The sequence below is a fragment of the Triturus cristatus genome, chromosome 9 (assembly GCF_964204655.1).
Source record: "Triturus cristatus chromosome 9, aTriCri1.1, whole genome shotgun sequence".
Classification (NCBI taxonomy): Eukaryota; Metazoa; Chordata; class Amphibia; order Caudata; family Salamandridae; genus Triturus; species Triturus cristatus.
The window spans coordinates 4,361,377-4,380,786 of NC_140592.1; positions in this window are offsets into that span (position 1 = coordinate 4,361,377).

Sequence of the window (19,410 nt, forward strand, 5' to 3'; positions counted from 1 at the left end):
GATGCAGCAGGGTTTTACGTTTTTAGGTCTTGGCTAGCGAAGGCTGCGCTTGCACAGTCTCGCTCGCGAGATTTAATGACTTGGAGAAGAGGTGATTGAACCCGCCTCTCTTCTCTCCTCTTCTCCATTGGCTGGCCTCTGAAATACTGGTCAGCCATTGGAGAAGAGCATTGTCTCTCCAAATAAGCCCCGTCTTTTTCGGAGGCGTGTTTTCTGCGATTCTTTCTCTCCTCTGGAATGTAAACATTCCAGCCAATGGCAAGAGGAGAGAAAGAAAACACGCCCCCGAATCCGAAAACGCCGCTGCGTTTCTCCGAGGTATTTCTGCTTGACCTCGGAGAAAGGCGGCGGTGTTAATGGCGTCCTCTCCCCCTGCTCTCGGTTCCCGTGTTCGGCTGCTGCACTGTCTCCCGCTTACGTCCGCGAGCGTCGCATCCACGGGCTATTTGTTGTTGCCGGGCTGGCGCCGCTGCTTCCATTCTCCTCACGTAGGTTGTAGCGCAGTTGTTGTGTTGTGCATTAACAAGGAAATGTCGCCAGTCTTCTCAGCAAACCAGTGTTCTTCACTGTATGGTATTGAGTCTATATTCTACCCTTATTCTTCATTCATGCTTCGCTCGCTCCCTTTTTCGAGAACTTTCTGGCGGCGCATCTCTTCTCTTGCCAACCACAATATGGCGATTACCATTCCAGCGTTATCTCTAAAGCAGTAACAATTTAACGGGATGACGTATAGCGAATCAGGCTGTTTGTTGTTCTCGTGCGCCTGCGCTGTGCACACGTTACTTTCTTTTACGCCTGCGTAGTCGAAGGATGTGGAGCGGTCTGCTGCCTGCTGGCTTGAGAGAGAGCGATGACGACATCGATGAGGAGGAGCCAGGGGCCACTATACAGAATAAGGTCCCCCAAGCGAGCCTATACCTTCACAATGCACGGAGGCTGAGCATCCGCTAGGAGAGTCAAGAGCTTGCCCCGCTGGAGTGTCTGCAAACCAGTGGCATGTAAGTGACCGGCGGTAACGACATATTGGCTCCGCCTTCACATGAAGCCACGCCCAGAGAGGAATATGCATAATGCCTGCCCTATGAAAATGCAGCCTCCGCCCATTAAACCTGTAGAGTGGTTAGCTCACGGCTATGAATGACTAGCCTGGGTGTACTTACATACATGCTAGTGGCTGCGCACAGTCAGCAGGGTACGTGCAGTGTGGGTGGCTCCTTGCATCCCTTCCTTCTCACTTTAAGTCTTTTGAATGTCTACTGCTTCAGGCGGTCTTGTGCAGGTTCTGCATCCATAGGTTTGATTATCAGTGGCTCATTGGCAAGTTGGGGAACGTTGTCACCACGCTCGTTGTGGGCAGCAGAGGTAATGGCCTCTGGCCGTCTTTATCAAAGGAACCGGATTAAGGTGAGTGAAAAGAGGGGGTGATACTGTTTAGAGACTCCAAGGAGTTAGAGTGCAGAGTCAAGCGTAATGGGGTGGGGGATAAATTATTGTGCATATATGGTTGCACTGTGTTACAGGGGGGGTTATAAAAGTGAGAGAATGATATTTGCAGGGTGAGTGGTTCTGCTCACAGTAACAGACACCGGCCCTGGGGCTATGCTTGCCGGGCAACCCGCTCAAATGGCTTTTGTTACCAGAGCTTACCTTTTCATAACTTAAAAAGTACAATTAAACAAAAAAAAAACATTTGGAGCGCTGGCAAGATGTCTGTGCAGCTAAAGGAGTTTAGGACTTGTTCATTCTAGCGCAGGAGTAATGTAACGGCCTGCACATGGGTTCTGCTTTGATTTTTAAGCGTGCCGTGATATTTTGATGGCATGACGTAAATACGCTATTGATGATCTGTTGGCAATTAGCGCACAGAGTTTCCTGATTGCACCAATTACATATAAATCCAATTTCTTTACCTGCAACAGACGCGCTGTAAACAAATCACACGTGATATATTACGTTTAGCTGTTTTTTAGGTCTCGGCTAACAGCTCAGATTGGCCTGATGTCTTACATACAATGAACAATTACCGCAAAGCTGTCATGAAAGCGCGCAGCAACCCAAACAATGGGGACTAGCTTATCCTAGTGACGCCAGCACAAGCACATGGGACGTTACACTCACAAGCCGGCTGAGGGAGTGCAGATGGCTGTGTGTGTGTGTGGGTGGCTGTGTGTGTGTGTGGGTGGCTCTATGTGCGTGTGGGAGGCTCTGTGTATGTGGCTCTGTGTGGGTGGCTTTTTTTGTAGAGCCATGCCTGTGCCTTTTACAGACACTCAGCACAGAACAGCTGCCCTCAGATTCACACCGGCCAGTGACCGGACACAAGCCTCGAGAGGCCACTGCACAGGATGGGAAGCAGCACGTGTTACCCAGGAGGTTGGTTCTCTCCCACTGACAAGCAGTTACAAGCATTGGCATAGCCAATAGGTCTCGCCTTTGGGACCTTATAAGTGTTTAGCCATGCAACAGTTGCATAACTAAACACTTATAAGGTCCCAAAAGCGAGACCTATTGGCTATGCCAATGCTTGTTTTAACTGCTGCAATCTATTGAAGCCTCAAGGAGAACATCAAAGCGGCCCTGCGGCCGTGAAAGTGAAAGCAATCGCGGTAAAGCGCGACGCGCGCGCCCACGCACTTGCACTGTAGCTCTAGGCTGGCCTGGTAGCACTTTTTGGAGCCCTAACAAAATGTCTCGCTAGACCAGCGCATGCGCTGGGTCAGGCGAGACCTAAAAATAAGTATCTTTATCTAAACAAGACCAAACTGCAAAAATCCACAATACCGTATAAAAAATAGGCTCTTCAATGGTAGAAATAGTTCTGTTCAATGCAAGTTGTAAATGCGACACTTTTTCCCACAAAGTACCTTGGATGCGTCACGCAAAACAAACAAAAGGGTCGCAGGGAAGGTGATGCATCAGTTCCTTGCTTCGGGGGAGGCGGTGCACCTGTTCCTTACTGTGGCGCAGGGGAGGCGATGCATCTGTTCCTTACTGGAGAGGAGGGGATGCGTCTGTTTCTTACTGTGTTCCAGTTATGATGCGACAAGATGGCGCTTTGATGCATGGCGACGATCAGGTGCGATGCGACAAAATGGCGGCTTGATGCAATGAACGTTTGCAGCGGCACTGCAGGTGCTGCGACTGTTTTCTCGGCGATGCGTCGCCACCCGGTGTAGATGCGGCACGCTTCTTCTCCATGGCTTGGCGATGCGTCGGGACCAGGTGCGGATGCGGAATGCGTCTTCTCTGTGACTTGGCGATGCGTCGGAATCGGTGCAGATGTGACTGGCTTCTTCCTTGTTGCGTCAATCTTCCAACTCCTAACAACAGACAGTCTCTAGAGGTCCTAAACAGCAGCAGGCACCTCTTTGCAGGTTGGAATTCCCAGCAAGGTAATTCAGGGGAGCTGGTGATGAAGTCTTTGTGTCCCTGAGACTTCAGATAGGAGGCAAGCTCAGTTTCAAACTCTTGGAGATTTTGTTCTTCAAGCAGGTGACAAAGCAAACAGCAAAATCCTGTCCTCACTGGTGCACCTTCCTGGCAGGAGGTGGAGACAGCCCTGACTCATCAGACTGCTGGAGCTGAAGCCCTCTCCCGGCTCCCATCACTCACAAGCCAAACATGCAATACACAAACCTTGCAGAGGCATACTGGATCGTTAGGAAAAAAAATACCTACTTTCTAAAAGTGGTATTTTCAAACACAGAATGTTAAAATCACCCACACTAAAAGATACACTTTCACAGGCATACTAAACTTTATTTTCCATCTTGTTCCCTGGGTCAGTTATGCTTATAAATGTTATAATAAAACTGCCTATACTGGCTTATGGGAACAGATAGCCTTGCAATAGCGAAAAACAAAATTGGCAGTATTTCACCATCAGGAAATGCCACACACATCAGGGCATGTCCTACCTTTCACATACAATGCACCCTGACCACGGGAGTACCTTGGGCCTACCTTAGGGGTGACTAACAGGCAGAAATGGTAAGGTTTAGGGACTGACAAGTGTGTGCACTTGCCAAGTCGACATGGCAATCCCAGACTGCACACAGACTCTGCAATGGCAGGCCTGAGCCACATTTTACAGGCCGCTTCTGTGGGTGGCACAATCAGTGCTGCAAGCCCACCAGCAGCATTTGATTTACAGGCCCTGGGCACACATGGTGCACTGTACTGGGGTCTGACAAGTAAATCAAATAAACAATCATGGAATCACTAATCCATACAACAATTTACAATAGGAAGCACTTGTATTGTGGCACTGAACAGCAGTGGCAAAGTGTCCAAAGTATCTAGACCAGCAAAAACAGATGAGGCAACAGCAAAAAGTGGAAGGGAGACTCACGCCAATGATGTCAAGTCTAACAGCGGCTGACTAAGCACTGGGGTTGGTTGGGGCGAGGGGCTTCGGCGAGGAGAAATCAAGCTCGTTTTTTGCTAAGTTTGAGAGCGGGTGAATAGATAGGAGCAGCTTAATGAGGATAAGAAAGTGGATGAGAAGGTCATGTTTAATGTGTGAGGCCGTGCAATAAAAAGCTACCTCTTGCTGTCTCAGATCTGAAAAAAACATTGGCAAAGTCAATAGGTCAGGGAATACAGGTTAACGCCTGCGCGTTTGCACAGTGGAACGCTACTAGCCAGGGAGCCAGTAGGAGCAAACAGAGAAGGTGGTGCTGTCAAATCCTAGACCTAAAAATGAAGATATTTTAAGGGGAATAAAAGAATACAGGGCTACGTTCAGCCTTCAAAGAGCTACAAATTACACTCCGTCTATGTGTTGCACTACTTAAAAATCTATATGTGGCACAGGGATTTTCTGGACTATAAAACGCCCTGGTGAGCAGAAGCAGACTTCTGGCGGTCCAGGGGCGCTTGAAAAATAAATGAGAAACGCGGAATAATTGTGCAGTGGTGCAAATATCATATCTCGGAAAATTGGAAATATAACAAACCCAGGTTTAACGCTGTATTATTTTTATCTTTATTAAACATATATTGCATAAAAGTTCCCAAAACCCCGAATGAACTTGTGAAACACACATTGTGCGGGAAACCGTGAGTCCTCGGATAAGCCTCATCCCGCTGTTCAGCTCTGGCTGCTCCTCAACAGAACACAAGAAGGGATTGTGGTGGGAGTTTGTTATTGTTTGTTTATGATTTTTTTTTTTTTTTACACTGTATGGAGAATCTTCGGTCTACCCTCTGCGCCAAGGAATCGGGCACTGGGGTCTTGAGAATAACTTCAAATGCCTCCATGTTCTGGAGAGGAACTGTTTAGAAAAACACACAGTTTACATACCTGCCTGCAGCAATGACAGAACGGTTTTCGTAAATAAGTGACCCGCCTTGGTTACGTTTTACAGTACAGCAAGTGCCTATTTTTCCCACACAGAAATAGTTTTGCAAATAGGGTGGGTGACCGGCCCTACTTTGCTACTGTTTTATACTATGGGGCAGATTTATGAGGTTTTGCCGTAGGGCAGCGCAGCAGGCCTTCCTGCGGCGCTTCCCTTCGGCAAAAGAAAAGGGCAGGGATGCGCCGTATCTATGAAATGCGGCGCATTCCTGTCCTTTTCCCTGCGCCGGCGCACAATGGGCTGCCTGTGCCAACGCAGGCACCTCTGCACCATGGTGCAAGGGTGCCTGCGTTGCGGAGATGAATATTTTTGTACAGGAAGGGAAACCTTTCTGTACAAAAATAATCACAAGAGGTTTTTCCTCTTTGTATGTGTGATGCAGAATGCAGCACACACAGAACAAGCATTTACAATGGTCGTCTAACGAGATGCAAAGGGGGCGATCCAGAGTAAAATAATAGGAGAAATGTCGCTAAGCGACATTTCTCCTATAATCAAGAATGTCGCTAACCCTGTTAGAGACAAAAAAAGCAGTGCTAACCGCGGTTAACGCTGCTTTTTTACGTCTGGTATTTTTCTGACTTAGCCATGATATCCTATGGAAGGAGGATATCATGGCTAAGTTTGCCTGTCCCTATCAACAAGGTAACGTGTGATTATCGCTGGGTTTCCAGCGATAATCTCACGTTAGCCTGTTAGCGTGGGGATTTTTATCGCTATTGAGATAAGCGTTGCTAATAGCACGCTATCTCAGCAATAAAAATTCACGCTAGCCGGCGATAATTATCCTAGCGCTAAGTGCGCTTAGAGATAATTATCGCCGCTTGTTGTTGATATGCCCCAAAAAACGTAAAAAAGAAACCCTGAACTGTAACTTTGTTGAGATTATCTGAGGGGTTTGCAAAGGCTTTCCCCGGAAAACGTTGTACCACAAGGATGTGATCTGGTGGGTTACCAATAAAAATATTCATGAACACCATTAGCAGTTTGCCGATCATTTTGGAACGGAAGATCCTGCCTCTCTGACAGCCAGCAAGGAACATTGTTTATTTTTATTGCCTCAATTTCCCCGATTTAACATGCAGGGAGATGTATTTTTCCTGAGGGATTTAACCTAGATGTGCTAAGAGCCTACAACATCCTCAGAAGACGTTGCCCCCCCTGACTTTATAAAGACGCTCCATGGCGTGCAACACCTTCCCTCCCCCTCCTGCTTTATAATCCCCTCGGAAGGTGCGAGCTGGTTGCGAGCTGAAATGCTTGAAGACCAGCAGTACCAACGGCACTATGGGGCATATCAACAAGGGCTTTATCTCTGCTTTTTTGGCTTTAAAAGCCAAAAAAGGAGAGATAAAACTAGCGCCTTATCAACAACAGGGTGCTAACATGCAAATTTGCATGTTAGCACCCTTTTACTCTACGCTTCCCCTTGCATCTCTAATGAGATGCAAAGGGGGCGTTCCAGAGTAAAATAATAGGAGAAATGTCGCTAAGCGACATTTCTCCTATTATCAAGAATGTCGCTAACCCTGTTAGAGACAAAAAAAGCAGCGCTAACCGCGGTTAACGCTGCTTTTTTACGTCTGGTATTTTTCTGACTTAGCCATGATATCCTATGGAAGGTGGATATCATGGCTAAGTTTGCCTGTCCCTATCAACAAGGTAACGTGAGATTATCGCTGGGTTTCCAGCGATAATCTCACGTTAGCCACTTAGCGTGAGGATTTTTATCGCTATTGAGATAAGCGTTGCTAATAGCACGCTATCTCAGCGATAAAAATTCACGCCAGCCGGCGATAATTATCCAAGCGCTAAGTGCGCTTAGAGATAATTATCGCCGGTTGTTGTTGATATGCCCCTAAATTCTGGCAATCTCCCTCTTCGGCGAGGTCTGTTATGACATGTCGAGTCTTCTTTTCATTGAGTATTTTTCCTCCTTGATGGGAAACAGCTCAGCTAAATTGCTGCCTGCCAGTTTGCTGAAGCAAAATCAAACCAAGAAATCAAAGGAACCTTTGTTTTTGATCTTGGCGTTTCTCATTTGTACCTGGTTGGAAATTTTCGTGAAAGTTGGACATCTTATAAGCATGGCACGTGTGCGTTTCTTTTTTTTTTAAATGTACTTTCATTAAAAATATATATCATTGGCAACTCATCAGACAACATTAAAGTGCACGACATGGGGTTATGCATGAGCGCTCATGCAGAGGACGCACACTTGTCTCAGTACCGGAGAGCAGCCCTCACTCAGCGCCTTGAATTACCCTCCTCGGCGCCCGCGCGCCCATGCACCGTTAACAATCATGTATCAATGCATTTCCCCATAAATAGAAGGGATAAACTCCTTGTCTCCTCCAGTTGAATGAACGCAAACGGTCCTCTTTTCAGTGAGCTAGCTGCTGCTCGTTATATTTTAGTTTAAATCTATAACCACTAACACCCAAAACCAGCCGCATGGTACTTTATGCCAAATGGGATACTTCAGACAAATACACCCTTCTACAAACCTCCCTACGAGGACTCGGTATTATAATGCACATAGAGCACCTAGCAACAGGAGATACACCCCCTCCTATGAAAACTAGGAGAAATTAAGAAAACACATCAATGTAAGAGCACGGGAGTAAGCATATAGATGCCTCAGCTCTTCTGAACGGATGTATGACGTAACAACGCGAGTTATTACAACGCGTGCTGTTACATCGCGGCCGTTACAACGTCTGCGATGTTACCACGCTATCTCATTACAACGCAAGTCTTTACATCGACTTGCACTAGATGGCGTGCTAACATTACAAAAGTGTAACAGTAGGGAAGGTGTTGGGATAGTAAACTACACTATTTGTAATGTTAGCACGCCATCTAGCGCAAGTCGATGTAAAGACTTGCGTTGTAATGGCATAGCGTGGTTACATCGCTTTCGTTGTAACGATTGCGATGTAACCGCATCGCGGTGTAATCACCGCGTTGTAAAGGTTGTTCCCCCTTCTGAACTAATAGCAACCTTCACCACTCCTTTGGCTTATATATGTATGTAAATTATATAGCATAACCCAAGTCACACAGTGACACAGCTCTTCACATCATGGCGGTCTTACAGTGGGTAGTGTACAAGTGAAGGGAAGCAGAGATATACTATTGTTGGAGCCGGCCTCGTGGCGTGGTCCTGTTCCCCCTCGCTAAGCCGCACGAGGTCCCATGCACCTCGGGGCTCCTCCATTTTGGATTGTACGTGACTCTACGTAACCACCTACGTGACCCCGCTGCACCCGGCCTCGGTCCCAGCGAGGCCCGACATCGAGGCGCCAACCCCTGGCCAGGGGGATACCACGTGAACCCTTCCCACTCCCGGCGGAGGGCAGTATCGATGGGACCCCCAACCGTCCTTCCACACCTAGGTGCGATCGCCCCCCAGCTCTCTGGGGCCTGGCGCCTCTCCTGCTGGGCGTCTGGCCGCTCCCTACCCGGCCTCTCCGCCCCCCCCGGGCGCCTGGGTCCGGACATCAAAGGGCTCCAGTCCTATATCTGGGGCGACCCGACAACAGGACAACAGTTGTATCCTGGAGTCAAGAGCCCTGCTGATCGGATCGCGGCTGACCCTACGGAAGAAGACTCATCCTGAACCCACACTCTGAGCCCTGCTGACGACGTCGCGGCTCCACCGTGCTTAAAGACCTTCACGAACCTTTGGGGCCCTGCTGACGCTGTCGCGGCCCGACCTTGTTGAACCTTACCATCAGAGCCCAGCTGACCTCGTCGCGGCTCGACCGAAGCGGACCTACCACCAGATCCCTGCTGACTGTGTCGCGGCTCGACCCAAGCGGAACTACCACCCGAGCCCTGCAGACGCCGTCGCGGCTCCCCACGTCCGAGCCGCTCTGAGACCAGCACTCAAGGTCTGGCGCAGAGCCTTCCCGTACCTGACTGGTACTAAGACTGTCCCGCTACCCTATCCCTCTAAAGACATTGAGACTCTTACTGGATCCCTTGATCCCACTGTAAATATTGAACGTACTACTATTGATAAAGAACCAAGTTAAGCAACTGATACGGAGTCCTGTGTGGTGGTATTACTGGGCCTAGTACGATCATAGGAGAAGGACCTCCCCTAGGGGGCTTCTCAGCGGCGCTCGGCTATAACTTTGCGGTAAGAAGGTGCCCCGGAGTAGTCTCCCCGACTCCCCGGTGGTCCTCCCTCCAACAACTATCGAACGTATTATTAAAAGGAAAGGTGCTGGAAAGATTTGGACAGCGGGGAATGTGGGAGAATAAGGGTGCTTAAAACAAGAAAATCTGTGTTATGTTTTTTTTTTGAGCCCACTAATATCACTGGCATGGTCTCCTCTTATACACTATCAAAGTATTATAAGGAGCAGTTTACAGGGTGATTGGTATTTAAATAGTAGGACGGGTACTTAAATTTTACATGTTCTACCAATGAAAAACTCCTAAAGTTGTTTTTTGCTGGTGAAGGGCTATCTTTCCCATGGATTAACACTGGGTTACCTTATTACACTTCTTAAGTGATAACTTCAGATTGGGAACAGATAGAGAAATACGTCTTACCCTCATTTGATTTGCAATTTGATATCCTCCTTATTAGTAAAGTCAGATTTGAATTTACTAGTCTGAAAATGCCACTTTTAGTAAGTTTACTTTTTCTGCCTAAACCAACTGTTCCTTCCTGCCAGTGTCCGGGGTGACATGACTGTGAATGGCTCTCCTGAGATGTGTTATGGATTTCTTTTAGACATGGGGACAAAGGTAGCCTGGGTGTGAAGGGAGGTGGTCTTCCTGACAGATGGCTGGGGATGGGAGGAATTGTACCATGACCTGATTACTCTTCAAATGACCCTGCCAGCAGCACACAGAAAGGAACCTGACACCAGGCTTGTCCTTGCCTCTGTCACCCTAGGCAGTTGATAGCCAAACCCAAGGGATGGACCAGGACTAACCAGACCCAGGATGGGAGTAGGCAAGGAATTCCCCCCTCCACAAAGAACCACTTATCCGAAAATTACTGGACTTGTGATAGATTCAGAAGAAGGGCTGCCCTGCTGTCTGAAGAAGGAAGACTGGACCGGTGTGCCTTGAACCCAGTTCCCCAGAAATGACTTCAAAGGTCAATTGGATGATCTCCTGTCTGGCCTGGGTCTGGCCTCTGCCAAAGGGAGTCCTCATTGTCAATAGTTACTGCCCACACAACCTGGACCCTTGGCTGGAATCAGAATGTACTCCTCCTGAACTCAAGCTGAAAATCCAGAAGTTATGGGCTCTTCACAACTGCAAGCGATTCCTCTTAGTACGTCCATCCGTGATGCTTCCCGATGCCAATCGTCAGCAATGCCTGATCTTCACAACAGTCTGCGTCGGCAGCTACAGTCCGTGTTGACCAACAATGCAAAACTCCAGCAATGACCAGCTCTTTGCACCACAGCATCAACTGTCAGCAATGCCCAATCTCCTCCATGGTCTCATAAACTCTTCACAGGGGCAAACCTGGTTCCTTTATCCCACCCACGCTCCATCGCAGTAAGCCTGAAGTTGTCACTTAGACGAGGTCTAGCACGACCAGATACAAGTGAATGGTGTTTTGTGCTTTTTGGCCTAATTTTCACCTAAACGTTAAAAATTGATGCATAACTGTTTCTACTAATTGGATTTTTGTTGTTTTGATGTGATTTTAATTTATAAAATGTTACTCCATTTTCTAAATTGGAATGAGATTTGTGTTGGATTGTGTTTCTCTTATTACTGTTTGAGCACTGCTTAAATACTTTGCACACTGCCACTAGATTAAGCGTTACTGCTTATGTGCCAAGCCACCAGAGGGTTAAGCACAGGTTTATTTAGTGACTCTTGTGGTGCATCCTGACAAGAATTCTGTTAATAATTGAAGTGAGACTTTCACCCCTCTCAGCTAATAATCTAGGGGCATATTATCAAGCACAGCATTAAAATTATCGCCGCTTTAGTGGCAGAAAACTGCCGCTAAAGCGGCGATAAAGGCCTTGATAATATGCCCGTGAGAATTCCAATAGAAGCCTATGTTGACACCAGAACATGGGCTTTTATTGGAATTCTCAAGGGCATATTATCAAGCCCATTGCCGCTACTTTAGCGGCACTTTTCTGCCGCTAAAGTGGCGATAATTGTAACGCCGTTTCTTGATAATATGCCCCCTAGTTTCTTACAAGGCGCGCCTCAGCACATGTTGAGGTGGAGAAATTATCAGTGATGATTATGACTAAGTGGAATGCCTTAGGCCAGTAAGAAAGGTTTCTATGTTGGCAGTAAATACATGGCGCGTGGCATGATAGAATAGCAATTACAGCAACCCGTTGGGGGCCGGCGTTTTGTAAGAGTGTGCACCTGTGTAGGAATTGATCTTTTTCCTGAGTTTTTTTAATGGACATCTGATGTTTTAATCTTGGCAGTTGCCTGCTAAACAAGGCCAACCACATGTCCCTTTTTTGAAAGGATTGTGGTTTTTATTTTGAAAGGGTCATTACTGCCTGGCTATAGAGCAGCTATTGGCTTTTCCTTCAGGCTGTCTTAACTTTGTTGGCTTTCTACTAAGGCGTTATGACAATTCTCACCGGCAGACCTCACTCCCACAGATGACTGGTTGATTGGTACCTGCCCTTTCAGAACGACTAAGCTTCTGCAGTTGTGTGTATTCTTTCCACCGAGATTCTCTGAGGCTAGCAAAAAGTTGTAAAGCAGCTCTTAACAAAACCATCAACTAAATAAATAAATACCTGTTACATTGAGAAGCAAGCCATCTGTGTGCATCTTCCTTGCACATTAGCACAAAGTACAAGTATGGAGCACAGTAATGAAGGGTATATAAGGCACAGCTACTCATCATATCCTGGGAGTTTAGATTTCAAGTTTCCCACCAGCAGCCTCTGCTTTAAACATGATCATACTATATAAAATGTGATTAAACCTATAAACATTTCGAGTAATGTCCTTGTAGCATATAGATTTTCTGGACTAAAAAGACCAATGGTACAGTTACATTTCTATTACTTGCCGCCCAAGCCCATCAAGTAGCTTTGGAGGCCTGCAGTAGTCCGAGTTGTCAGACTTGCAAACGGTGGTGGCTAGTAGTTGTGTTGTTACTATCATTGGCATCATAGCGGGGGCAATGTGTGGTGCAAGTTGTAGTGGCCACCTGATGAATGCCTTGGCACTTATTCGTTTACAAAGTAAGCACTGGGTGGCTCAATGGACTAATGAATCCACTCAAGGGATCTGTGTTTGACCTCCTGGGCACAGCTTCAAATACCATCAGGTCCACTCAGACTCATCTTTTAGAACAGATCACTCACACCTTTTGAAGCTGGCCCTGCCAGGTGAACTTAAAAAAGCTGGCCTAGCAGCACCCAGTATGGGATGAGGGAAGTCTCTTGGGCAGATCACTAGGACATGTGTGTTTGAATAAACCTTTGCTGCTACTTCCATTCATCATCAAATATCTTTATTCGGTCTAATTAGACCATAAAAGTATTTAAAAATATACAGATAAAAGCAATCAATATACAAAAATACATTGAATATCCATCTAAAATTCATAAATCATCACATACAAACAGTAGCCATCTGCTTAATGGCAAGTTCAATATATAGAGCAGTAAAAATGCAAACCTTGATAGTGGGCAAGGTTAACAGGTAAATAAAAGCAGCTCAGCAGGAGCAGATATTTGCTGCCCAGAGAATGGGCAGCAAGTAGCGTTTCTTCAACGGATACAATTTACAGAATAGTATAAAGTGTAAGGTGGTTTGGGGTGATTGATGGTCACAAGGAAAATTGTGAAAAATACAGGCCTTGTGACGAAAAGGCAGCAAGAAAGTGCACCGTGCATAACCGAAGTCTAATCATTAAAAGTTTGGGATGCATATTTCCCATCCATACTAAGCATGGTGCAGGACTAGCACGCAGAAATCTCCATATAGGTCAGAAACTTTGGTTTAGCTACTGTGCTCCGCATTCTATCACCCAAACATCCCTCGAGAAATGCATACTTCAAAGTCATAATAGAGCTAGCTAATGCATTGCTGGGAGAGGTAAACAAGTCCTCCCATCTCATACTGAGACAAATATTCTGAATATATTTTATCCAAGTAATACTCAGACAGTGGTTGAGTTATAAGCAGTCCGCAAACACAGCCTTGTTAAACGAAGTCTGGCTTTTGATGCAAATTCTGAGCCACAGAAGGAGGGGAGGAATTTTAATGAGATTGCTTACGTAGCCAATCCCTGCCAAAGTGTGGCAGATGAAGGAGCTAGTGTAGCTAGCAATCTCTTGATGAAGTCATTCTCAATTTATTTTAGGCCCCCTTCAATACCCCTGCTCCATACGAAGCAATAGTGCAGCATTTGGCTTTCTAGACAGTCGAGAGTTCCTTTATGGGTTTCTGGCCAAGTTTACAGGCAAAATTTAGAACAACCTTGAAGTAAGGCGCAAGCTGGATGTAGTTCAGAGAAGAGATTTATTGAGACTTACAGAGAGCCGTCCCAAGCACCGCAAAAGCACTGAAGGTAACTGTCGCTCTCACATTCAAAGTCAGCCCTAGATAACATTCTTAATGACATCATAAGTCATAGACATTCTATTAACTAGAACACATCACCATACCTCCCCCCTTTAAGAAGATAAAAGAAACAAAGAAGAAGAGGTGAAAAGAGTAAAAGAGAGAAAAAGAACAAGAAGAACATAAGATTCAATATAAACGCAAGTTGAATGAATTTACACATACTCTTGCAACTTCCATGGTTTTGCACAAATCCTAGAACTTTTCCTAACACCATCTTCCCCCACAGTTTTAGGTTTGATTTTAATGACCTCATGGGGAAAACAAGGATCTCTTGCAACACGCGAAGTGCTCCACCAATTCCCATTGGACAATTTCACTGCATTCTTTCGCATGTCAACAATCTGTAGCGAATCAAGGAATTTTGAATAACCTTTTCTCACTGAGACTGGATTCTTGATTCTAACCCAGTCTCCTACATTGAGCTTGTGTGTGCTACTTGTGGAAGGAATTTTACCAAATTTTGAAGAAACTTCATTCGAGGTTTTCCTCGCAGATTCCCACATACACCTCATGTCACAACCAAGATGAAATGATTTAACCATCCAAAAGGGGTAAACTTGAGAAGAAGCTTTTCTACCTCTCATCATTTCGAAGGGTGAGAAGTTGGTAGCGACATGGGGTGAAGTGCGATAAGACCATACCAGATCCTTAACAGCTTGAAAGACACAGGACCTTGATCTAAAAGCTGCCTGTACGCATTCCACTACTCTTCTGTTGTACCTTTCAGTCTTCCCATTACTCTGAGGATGGTAAAGTGGGGTCCTTGTGTGTTTGATGTTACAAGAATGTAAAAATGAAGTCATTTCGTGAGAGACAAATTAAACACCGTTATCAGTGAGGATTTCCTCTGGGTAACCTTCCCTACGAAAAATATTATCTAAACAGTTGATGACACTTTTTGAATCCGGCACTGAAATAGGTTCAACCTCTACCCACCTTGATAAATGGTCAACAAGTACTAAAAAATATTTCGAGTTTGAAGGAAGAATATGAAAGGGCCCAAGAAAATCCATGCCCAGTTTTTGCCAGGCTCTGCTAGGAGAAGGCACATGAAAATCAACGGTACCCTCAAGTACCAGAACTTTGTCACTGGAGTTGCATCGTGAACACTGCTTCACAAATTCATCAATTTGTATGTCCATTCTGGGCCACCAGAAATCATTCCTGACTTCCCTCTTAGTAATGGTTGCACCAAGATGACCTGAATGCGCAGCAAGAATTATCTTCTCTCGATAACAAGAAGGAGGAATGAGTTTATCCCCTCTGACTACTTTTCCATCTTCCACCGAGAGTTCATCATTAACCTTCCAGTACATCTGAAGATCATATGAAAGACACTTCTCCCTCGGCCAACCTTTCTCAATCAAAATAATGACTTCCTTAGGAATGGGATCTTTATTGATCTGTGCGATCCAGTCAACCTCTGCAAACGATAACTTGTCCTGATTAATTACGGCAATGAAGCATTCTTCTACCTCAGTTTCCCATTCCTGCTCATCTGCGTCTTGAACAGGAAGTCTCGACAGACAATCAGCCCTGCAGTTTTTTCCTCCAGGAATATACTCTACAGTGAAGCTGAACTCCAATAGCTTTGTAGATAAGCGTGCCAGACGAGCTGTGGTGCGTTTGACTTTCTTCCCTGAAAGAATGTCAACCAAAGGCCGATGATCCGTTCTGAGGATGAAAGATCTGCCCCACACATATTGCTTGAATTTTTCAATACTCCATACACAAGCCAGAAGTTCTTTTTCAATTACCGAATATTTCCTTTCAACAGGACGGAGCGTTCTGGATGCAAATCCAACAGTATCCTCTTTTCTGTTAAAACGTTGTGAAAGGACAGCTCCCAAACCATACTCAGAAGCATCCACCGTGACAATCGTTGGTTTACCTTCAACAAAAGCTTGTAGAGCAGGAGCTTGCACTATATGGTGCAAGCTCCTGCTCTACAAGCTTTTGTTGAAGGGAAACAAGATCTCTTGCAACACGCGAAGTGCTCCACCAATTCCCATTGGACAATTTCACTGCATTCTTTTGCATGTCAACAATCTGTAGCGAATCAAGGAATTTTGAATAAACTTTTCTCACTGAGACTGGATTCTTGATTCTAACCCAGTCTCCTACATTGAGCTTGTGTGTGCTACTTGTGGAAGGAATTTTACCAAATTTTGAAGAAACTTCATTCGAGGTTTTCCTCGCAGATTCCCACATACACCTCATGTCACAACCAAGATGAAATGATTTAACCATCCAAAAGGGGTAAACTTGAGAAGAAGCTTTTCTACCTCTCATCATTTCGAAGGGTGAGAAGTTGGTAGCGACATGGGGTGAAGTGCGATAAGACCATACCAGATCCTTAACAGCTTGAAAGACACAGGACCTTGATCTAAAAGCTGCCTGTACGCATTCCACTACTCTTCTGTTGAACCTTTCAGTCTTCCCATTACTCTGAGGATGGTAAAGTGGGGTCCTTGTGTGTTTGATGTTACAAGAATGTAAAAATGAAGTCATTTCGTGAGAGACAAATTAAACACCGTTATCAGTGAGGATTTCCTCTGGGTAACCTTCCCTACGAAAAATATTATCTAAACAGTTGATGACACTTTTTGAATCCGGCACTGAAATAGGTTCAACCTCTACCCACCTTGATAAATGGGCAACAAGTACTAAAAAATATTTCGAGTCTGAAGGAAGAATATGAAAGGGCCCAAGAAAATCCATGCCCAGTTTTTGCCAGGCTCTGCTAGGAGAAGGCACATGAAAATCAACGGTACCCTCAAGTACCAGAACTTTGTCACTGGAGTTGCATCGTGAACACTGCTTCACAAATTCATCAATTTGTATGTCCATTCTGGGCCACCAGCAATCATTCCTGACTTCCCTCTTAGTAATGGTTGCACCAAGATGACCTGAATGCGCAGCAAGAATTATCTTCTCTCGATAACAAGAAGGAGGAATGAGTTTATCCCCTCTGACAACTTTTCCATCTTCCACCGAGAGTTCATCATTAACCTTCCAGTACATCTGAAGATCATATGAAAGACACTTCTCCCTCGGCCAACCTTTCTCGATCAAAATAATGACTTCCTTGAGAATGGGATCTTTATTGATCTGTGCGATCCAGTCAACCTCTGCAAATGATAACTTGTCCTGAATAATTACGGCAATGAAGCATTCTTCTACCTCAGTTTCCCATTCCTGCTCATCTGCGTCTTGAACAGGAAGTCTCGACAGACAATCAGCCCTGCAGTTTTTTTCTCCAGGAATATACTCTACAGTGAAGCTGAACTCCAATAGCTTTGTAGATAAGCGTGCCAGACGAGCTGTGGTGCGTTTGACTTTCTTCCCTGAAAGAATGTCAACCAAAGTCCGATGATCCGTTCTGAGGATGAAAGATCTGCCCCACACATATTGCTTGAATTTTTCAATACTCCATACACAAGCCAGAAGTTCTTTTTCAATTACCGAATATTTCCTTTCAACAGGACGGAGCATTCTGGATGCAAATCCAACAGTATCCTCTTTTCTGTTAAAACGTTGTGAAAGGACATCTTGATGGTTTGAAAACCTTTTTCACACTCGTCAGACCATACAAAAGACGACCCTTTCTTTAGCAACGCCCTAAAACACTCTGTTGTCTTTGCAAAATCCTTCATAAATTTAGAATAAAATTCGCATAGTCCAAGAAAGGACATAAGTTGTTCTTTATTTTGCGGAGGAGGCGCATCAATTATACTTTTTATGAGACCTGGTCTGGGTCTGATGCCTTGTTCTGAAATAATATGTCCAAGATACTCAATTTCTTTGACTTTTAAAGTACATCTGTTTTTTTGTAGGGTAACTCCTCTATTCGCTAGAACACTAAACACTTGGTCAAGAACAGAATCGTGCTCTGCTTCGCTTTTGCTGAAAATTAATATGTCGTCCTGAAAAACAACAACGTTAGGGTTATTTTGAAACATTTCAGTCATCAACCTTTGGAATATGGCAGCAGCCGAAGCAAGCCCAAAGGGAAGACGACAAAATTGAAACACCCCGTGTGGAGTGACAAAAGCTGTGAAGTGTCGGGACTGAAGATGTAGTTCGACTTGATGGTAGGCCGCCTTAAGATCAAGTTTGGTGTACCATGAAGATGAACCCACTTTACAGATAAGGTCTTCAATACGCGATAGGGGAAACCCGTCAACCCAAATGGCTTCATTGAGGCTCCTCAAGTCCACACACATCCTCAAATCCCCAGACCTCTTCTTGGCTAAAACAATGGGCGAAAGCCAAAGGGTAGATTCAACTTTTTCAATTATGCCTTGGTTGCACAATGATTCTAGATGTTTTGATAGATCACCTCTAATTGACAAAGGGGCGTTCCTGAGTTTATGTTTGATGGGAGTAACATTCTCTTTTATTTTGATAAAATGTTGGAAATCCGAAATTTTCCCTTGTCGATCTTCAAAAATGTTACTATATTTTTGTTCCCAGTGAGTGACAGATCGTGAGACAGATAGAGAATTGACACCCTTATCAGAATCAGACAGATTATTATAAACTTGAGAGTCAATGAAAACTGGATTAGCTAACCCTGGTTTAATGGTGAGACCAAACTCGGCTTGGTGAATAAGACCAAGAACATTTATCCCACGCCTGGCTACATATACTTTTCCATTGACTACTTTTCCAAAAATACTCAAATCTGCCCAAAAGTACCCAATTAAATCTATTTTACTTCCTTCAAAAGCTACCGTAAGAATGTCAGGAGGAAGTAGACCCTTAGTGGACCTCAATTTCAAGTACTTCTCATGAGAAATGATTGTTATACGTGCTCCAGTGTCTACCAGAAGCTGTATGTGGCTACCATCAATTGATACATCAACGTCAGGATCAGGAACATGTTGTGTGGTGCCTTTCTCCGAGCAACTTCTGACGACGACAACATACTCTTGATTAGTAATGTCATCTAAACAGTCTTCTACTGTATGTTCACCTGCATCATTAAGAACACAACCCAAGCCTCTTCTATTTCCACTCATACAAACTTTCGCAAAGTGGTCCATCTTACCACATTGGCCACATTGTTGATTCACGGCGGGACAGTTTCTAAAGGATGAAACATGCGTATTAGACCCACATCTATAACAATTTACTCTGTAGTTGTACTGCCTATTGGGCATAAAAGTTCTCCCGCCTCTAAACGGTCTAAGATTTCTCCCCCCCCCCCTAGATGTTGTAAACCCTCTAGAAGAGCTAGAAGAAAAAGAGGTAGCAGGAGAAGGTTTAGCAGAAAAAGGGATAGTAGGAGAAGGTTTAGCAGACACAGCACCAGAAACAGTGACATTAGATAGAGCAGATTCAAGTTGTTTGGCATCATCTATTGATCTTTTGATGCTCTTTGCAATGTCAACCACTTCATCCAAAGTTGGATCTTTGCAGGTAAGTAATCTTTGTT